The following is an 8,062-nucleotide window of genomic DNA, read 5'->3' as shown; positions in this document are numbered from 1 at the left end:
CATAATTATTTTACAAGCCTAAAGTATATCATTCAAAACCCAGGGTGCAGAGCTGAGGAGAAGGCTCTGTGAGTAAGATCTTTCTGTGAAATCAAGAGCACTAGCACCCATTTAAAGTCAGGCATAAGCGCAAGTGTCTATGACCTCTAGGCCGGAGAGCGCAGAGACAAGTGGATCCCAGGAGTCTGCTTGGCAGCCTAGTAAAAAAGGTGAGTTTTGGGTTCAATGAGAGACACAATGGAGAGTGATAGAGGGAGACACCTGACATCCTCCTCTAGCCTCCGCATGTGAATTCATGGGTGTGTGCACCTGCACATACACATCAGTTGATTATACACATGCACCACATGTGCATGTGCATACATGCACACACACACACACACACACACACATACACACACACACACACTTTTAAAAATTAGGATGTAGTGTAAATATTTTCTTAATTCTGTAAAGCGTCTTGGAACACATTCCAATTATACAATGGAATAATGGTGACATGATAATATGAAGAAGCATAGCAAAGGACTTACAGGCCATGAAAATAATTAACTTAAAACCAGAACCATCTAGAAGTTAAGTGTAGCCTGTGCACCAAATGAAAGGCACTTAGTTCCCTCCTGGGAGTAAAACAGTTTGTCTATTGTGACCACACACTGAACACAAGAAAGCCAAAACAACCAGCCTATGAAGCAACAGAACTTGTATGCCAAGGCTCATGGGCAGCAGGGATTAATGAAACATCATCGGCTCCCCTTTTCTTAACCCGTTCTTCACACACACACACACACACACACACACACACACACACACACACACACTCTCTCTCTCTCTCTCTCTCTCTCTCTCTCTCTCTCTCTCTCTCTCTCTCTCTCTCTCTCTCTCTCACACACACACACTCACACACTCACGTGGGCATTCACACAAACAACATGTACGTGTTAGTCCTTTGTTTGCATTGTATCTTTATGAGAATGTTAATCTTCCAGGCCGCAGTCTGCAGGGCACTTTGTTTCTACTTTGCTATCTGTAGTTGTGCAGTTTGAACAGTGTACAGATTATGTGGCTTTCCAGTGGAAGTCTGGGGCTAACATGAAGCCTGTGCTCCTTGCCAAGCTGTCTTCCTCAGAACAGAGCCACATGGAAACTAAAGGAAACCCCTTTAAAGAAGTGGTCTTTTTCTGCTTCTCATGAAAGCGTATCGGCTTTCTGACTTCCTGTGTCTGTATCTTTAAGTTGTATAGAGTGGTTTACATCATCAAGAAAAACAATGAATTTGAATGCAACTCAAGATAAAAAGAAATAAGAATACAAATCACTAAAGTAAAATAAGAGATTTTAACACAAAATGATACAGATTTTTCATTCAAGTATAGAATTATTCCCTTCCTGAGAATTCTCTATTAAGCAAATACGTTCAACAAGCCATGACTCTGGGCTGGCTGCCATCAAGTTATGCAATCCTGAGATTGCATAAAGCTTTCTTTCTTTCTATGGAGTATTCTATGTGTACTTAAGATTATTAAGGAAAATAAAGCAAAGAAACAAACAAAAAACAAATGAAAGAGCTCCAACTAGTAAAACAGAAAAGAGACCTCATTCCACAAACAAGAGCCTCTATTTTGATCTGCTTTAGAGTACTGAGCTTCCAAATGTGACTTCATTTATACAAAGCATTCCTTAATGTAATAAAATAAATAAATAAAAGTAAACACTAAACCACTTTATTGGATAGTCCCCACTGCCCGCCTTGTGGTGACAATCTGCCTGGAATTGAGGCTGAAGTAAATTACCTTCATATGAACGTAGTTTTTATATTCTTCACAACCCAAACATGTAATATAAAGACATTTTAACTTTGTGTTCTATAAGAGAAGGCCTGGAAATTATGTTTGGATTTTCCATCTTATAATGTCAACAATAGAGGTAGCAAGTGTGATGAGTGTTAACCATAACATATAATTAGCGGACACTCTCCTCCCATCTGATGTGGATCTTGGCAAACTGAACTTGCTAAACCTGGATTCATAGGACAGCTCTGTCACTTACAGGGTGAGTAACTGAATCCCTTAGCCACTGCTTCCTCATCCATAAAGCACGTTTTCTTATGAGGATTAAATGAGATGGTGTAGGAAAGGCCAGGACAGTGCAGACACATGGTAAACATTTAATAGTTGGTAGAGATTGTTCCCTGATTTATATTTGTATTCATCAACTTCAAAACCATCATGCACAATGTGTACTTTAAATTTCAAAAGTACCTTCAAACTATTGTGAAATTATTTAAAAATAATCTCTGTGGAATCATTTGTTGACTTTTCTGTTAATAAGACCTGTATAAAGTCCATGGTCTTGTACTGGTCATAAAAACGCAGATTAAGAAAGAAGATTCGGTGATGTTTTTCATGAGCAAGTACCCTGTAAGTGAAAACTGGTAAAAATGCTTTTGACATATGAACTTGGAAAAGAAAATAGTAAAATGTACCAAGCCTTATGAGATCAAATGAGGGATAGCGATGGGAGAAGAAAAGAACTACCCAGTGGGGAAGAACAATGCATAAATTATCTTAAGGATAAGTTAAGGGACTTAAACTATAAATATTTTCAAGAAGGTGCCAAAAATATAAAAGATAAAAAAAGAGGGTGCCATGCACTGACACTGAGAATGCCACAGAAGGTGAAATGGCAAGGGTCATCATCATGTGTCATAAATGTCACATAAAACATTAAAATACTATCTTATAGACAGGCAAGATTCATATGAGTAAGGGGAAAGGAAGATTTTCTTTCAAAAAATTCTTTGCTGTATTTTCAGAAGTTTACTAGAAGGAAATAAAAATCTGATGTTCAACTTAAGTTTAACCTTTCAAGAAATCACTCCTAAATTCTCTAATTTAAAAGACTAAATTCTCAAAATTTAATCTTTTAAATTCTCAAAATTTAAAAGACTAGACTCTGACCATTTCCTGGTCACTCGGCATCTTATCTAAAATACCCCTGTCTTTGAGCTTGAATGCTGGATTACCTCCTACGTTCTCTCCCGCTCCATCTCAGACCTACCCATCCTACTAAAAGAAAAGATCTGCTGCTGTGTTCAAAACCTCAAATGCTTTTCTCACTCAAATGAAGACCTTTACATGCCCCGCCCCAAATTATTGTCTCTGTCACAATTTCCTAGTCCAGTCTCTCTGAACTTATCTCCTTATACTGTCTTTCCCCCTCTCCCTCACCCTCCCAACCCACATGGTCATCAGTCTAGCTAACCCTTCCTCCTTGTTGTTTCCCAATACACCAATGGGTACTCCTGCTCAGGGCTTCTCATTCTCTACCTCGGTCATTCTTCTGTTGCCTTTGTGTCCAGTTTACCACATTTTTTCATCTTTACTCAAATGTCAGCTGTTTGGTAGGTCTTTCCTGGCCACTCTAACTTTTCAGCACCTCATACAGACTCATGTTCTCAGTCCCCTGTTTTATCCTTTGCTTCGCCTGCTTATCTTCACCATTTCTGCCACTCTTGCCCCCATCACTAGGGCAGGATCTTACTCCGTGAAGGCTGATATAAAAGTGTGGTGTATAATAGGTAACTTAGAGACAACAGAAACTTATTCCTCACAGTCTGGAGGCTGGGAGGACCACATCAAGGTATTGGCAGCGTTGTGTCTTTTGAGGGCCTGATGTCTGAGATGCCCAATTTCTCACCATAGCCTTAATATGCACATGAGAAATCCATGTAGTCTCCTGCATCCCATCTATGATTTCACTGTCCTCATAACCAATTCACTTCCATCCACTCTACCACACAATGCCACATCAGCTTAAAGGCTAAGACGTCAACATATGAATTGTAAGAAAATGATAACATTCAATCCATTACCATTAATATGCTCACTTGGTTTTGTTTACTGGAACACCAGTGCCTAAAACAATCACGAGAACATAGCAGACTTTGACCAAATTTTTTGAATTAAATATTTGATGAGTTATAAAAGTCAAGGAGACTAGTCGAAAGGTATTTAAAGTATCACTACTGAAGCAATTCTCAAATCAGAGTTAAGATATAGGGACAGACTTACATAGGGGAATAAGAATTGACTGGTGACCTCTTGTATTTGAGACATAACTATGAGAGAGCAAGTGAAGCTAACTCCTGAGTGCCTAGTATAGGCAGTAATGTTCTCCAACATGAGAAACAGTGTGTCTTGGGGAAAGGGGCTATGAACTCTTACGTAGTTGTAGACATCTGTAAGCCGTCCTGTGAGCAGATGGAAACAATGGTGCAGGGCTATAGACAAATGTGGTATCCTAGAAATATTCTAGTGGGTGCTTCTTAAAACTATGACATGGGAAATGCAGCACTTTCTGTCCCCTCAAGTGTGCTGTAATTTAGGACATGTACCTTAAGAAGTTTGTGTTTCTTAATTAAAACTGTCCTGATATCCATTTCCAGCTCTGTCGTTCTTGATCAAGAATTTACTTTCTCAGCCTCACTTTCCCTATTTTCAGAATGGACTCAATTAGAGAGTCCATGAGACCACTGTGAAGGTTAGCAGCCCACATGTGTAATGCCTGACAGAAGCTTTCAAAACAAGGCTATAAAAAAAGGCTGCTAGAGAGAGGAGAGAGAGCTGGGTAACCATGTTACAAATGAATATTTGCTTTTCTTTTTAATGCAAGCACTGAAAACCTTGCTGGCCAAGATTCCAAATTAAAAGCAAACTATCTCCTTACACAGACTTCAACTACATTATTAGCCAAAATTCAAACAAATGTTTGCAAACATTGCAAAATTTTTCTACAAGTTTACAAAGCGTACAATTCAGCTGGAATTACCAGAAGCTTTATAATCAGAAGCATGCAGAGCTTTACCTCTGAGTTACACAGCAGATCCTTCCTCAGCTGTTTCTACAGGGTGGAACAATTGATTTTTAGGTAATTGTCCCTTGAGAGATTAAGGTAATGTAGGCTCCACACCCTTTGTTTCTTGAGTCAGACGTCTCCTGGTGCTTCTCAGTCTCTCAGTTTAAGATGTTTTCAATGAACTAAAGGCAAAGTTGGCTCAAAGTCATTCCCATGGGAGGCAAGACTCATCCAAACCAAAGTGTGTGTTGACTCCAACCTTTGTCTTTTGTTTTGTTTTTCTTTCTTTCTTTCTTTGAAATTTTACTATGTTATTTTTATTCTTTTATTGAAAACAGATTCTTTTCTCATATAGTTTATCATGATTATACTTTCCTCTCCCTCTACTCCTCTCAGGTCTGTCCCAGCTCCCCTCCCCCCAAGATCCACTTCCTTTTTATCTCTCATTAGAGAAAAATAGACTTCTAAGAGATAAAAACAAAAGATGACACCAACACATATAAGACAAAACAAAAACAGTCATATCAAAGTTGGACACAGCAACCCAACAGGAAGAAAAGAGCACAAGAACGGACACAAGAATCAGAGATCCACTTGTTTTCACAGTCAGAAATCCCATACTAAGGTGATGTCTAACATATATACACGAAGGACCTAGTGTAGACCTCTGTAGGTTCTGTGCTTGCTGCTTCAGCCTCTGTCACCTCATATGTGCCTTGCTTAGTTGGTTCAGAGGGCCATATTACCTCATGTCCTCCATATCCTCTCTGGCTCTTACAGTCTTTCTGCCTCCTCTTCTTTTGGAGTCCATGAGCTCTGGGGGAAAGAATTTGAGGGAGAGCTCCAATTTAGACTCTCTCTCTTCACATAATATCTGCCTGTGGGTCTCTACATCTGTTCCCATCAGCTATTGGAGGAAGCCTCTCTGATGATGACTGGCTAAGGGACTGGTGCCCTCACCCCTATATTCTAGTCCTTTTGGTGAGGAAATATACTCTGTAGGCTGCCAAAAGAAAAACATGGACACCAACTGAGCCACAAAAACTTTGACCTACAATCTATCCTACCTACAAAATACGCTAGGACTATCGTGGCAGAAAATGTGTGTAAGTAACTGACCAAAGTCTGATTTGATCTAAGGGCAATTCCACGAGAAGGAACCCACACCACACACTGCTTATATAACCATGAATCAGACTAGATAAGCCAGAAATCTAGGGTTAAAAACAAACACTGATATTTTTTTAAATCAGTAAAATAATTCCTAATGATATTCTGCTATACACAAACTTTGGTTTTTAATGGTCAGGCTTTGTTGGCCTTCAACTTGCTTCTTACTTTAGATTACCTGCTACCCCACACCAGATTTCACTTATAGAAATACAGTCTGCCCATAGTTATACTGGGAAAGACCAACCCATTGGAGGCTGAGGTTTACGCTGGCTTCCACCTCTATCTCCTACCACTCAGCAGGAACTAATATTTACTGAGTTCACAACTCCCAGGTGCTGTGGCCTGTGGTAGGCTCTAACTGGCACAACAACCCACTGAGGTGACAAATGAATCCACTGATGCTCACAGAGTTAGTAAATTTTAAAAGTCCAGTTTTCCCTCAACTGTTGAACTCAAAAATCCAGTTGTCATCAGTGCATCAAAATAAACACAATGAAGTAGAAGAGATTAGATTTAACATCTAATGTATCTATCCAATTAAAATTCAAGTTAGCAAATTTACACCCACCTTCAACTGACCTCTAAATGGTCTTATGCTCCCATCCACAGCAACTAATGTTCAAAGACTATTGCAGCAAGGAGAAGAGCACCTGTTGGCTGAACATAACTCGAGCACTGCGTGGCAATCCTGTCATGAAACCTAAAGTAGAGAGATCAATGATTACCTTAGAATATTCCTTTCTCACCTCAGAATGTCGAAAAACAAACAGAAGAAAAATGGAAGTCAGATCAAAGTCTGCCTAATGTAACTGAGCCCCAGTTTTGTCAAGGTTTTCAAATATAGAACATACCCAAGAATGTACATATGTGATAAACATTTATAAATATCACAAATATTTACAAAACCCCTAAGTATGCCTAATCCTTTAGAGTGTCAGAAGCACCAGCATGAAAAATATCTATTCTAAAATAATTCACACATCAGCTTATATAACTAGAAACATTTTTATCATGGTTTGCATAACCTCACTTCCTCACCAAATACCCTTGTGAGATATGCACTGTTTTTCTCATTTCTTCAGATAAATGACAATATGACCATCCAAACAAGGAGCTGCCCTGGTGACCTCCCCATGAGAGTGTCCCCTGCTGAGTCTGTTCTGATGGAAAAGAGACAGGGAATCAGATTATTCTAAATGATATGCCTACAGTAATATGAGATAGCATTATGATACAAATTGATTGATTGGCCTGCACTGCAATTTTTGAAATCATGGAAAAAATAAGTCACACACATTTTCTTTGTTGGAGAAGCTCTAATCCAGTGGTTCTCCCACCTGAAGAGGTTGAATAATCTTTTCACAGGGGTTGCATATCAGATATCCTGCATATCTTATGTCTACATTAAGATTCATAACAGTAGCAAGTTTACAGTGTGAAGTAGAAATAAAAATAATTTCATGGTAGGGGATCAACACAGCATGAGAAACTGTACTAAAGGGTTGCAGCAAAAGGAAGGCAAAGAGCGACTGCAGCTCTTGTTACTTTCCTTACCCACATCATCATCTGTAATAATGTGAAGTAACATCTTGAAGGAAGTTATTGTTACAATCCTCAATCCCATCCCTGGCTTCTTTCTCCTTTTTCCCCCTTTACACTCAGTGTGATCTCTCTTCATCACACCCTTAATAATGGCCCCTAGTTAAGATGAGTTGCAGTGACAGTACCAACTTTGGAGTCTTGGAAGGCAGTATGGCAGAAGCCTTAGTGGTCAATCTTATGACCATACCAATTGTGGCCTGGGCATTGTGTTGCATATGTTTAATCCCAGCATTCAGGAAACAGTAGCAGGTGGACTTCTATGAGTTTAGACCAGCTTGATCCACACAGGCAGCTCCAGGCCAACCAAAAGCACAGAATAGGACCCTCTCTCAAAATCACAAACAAATAAACCTCAAAGTACACTTATAAAAGATCATATGTCTTTATTATTTTACCGAACTATTTTTTTAAAGTCTGAAAGGAAAAATAT

This window comes from Acomys russatus, chromosome 28 (genome assembly GCF_903995435.1).
Source record: "Acomys russatus chromosome 28, mAcoRus1.1, whole genome shotgun sequence".
NCBI lineage: Eukaryota > Metazoa > Chordata > Mammalia > Rodentia > Muridae > Acomys > Acomys russatus.
The sequence above is the reverse complement of the archived record's forward strand: the minus strand, read 5'-3'. Positions refer to the sequence as shown.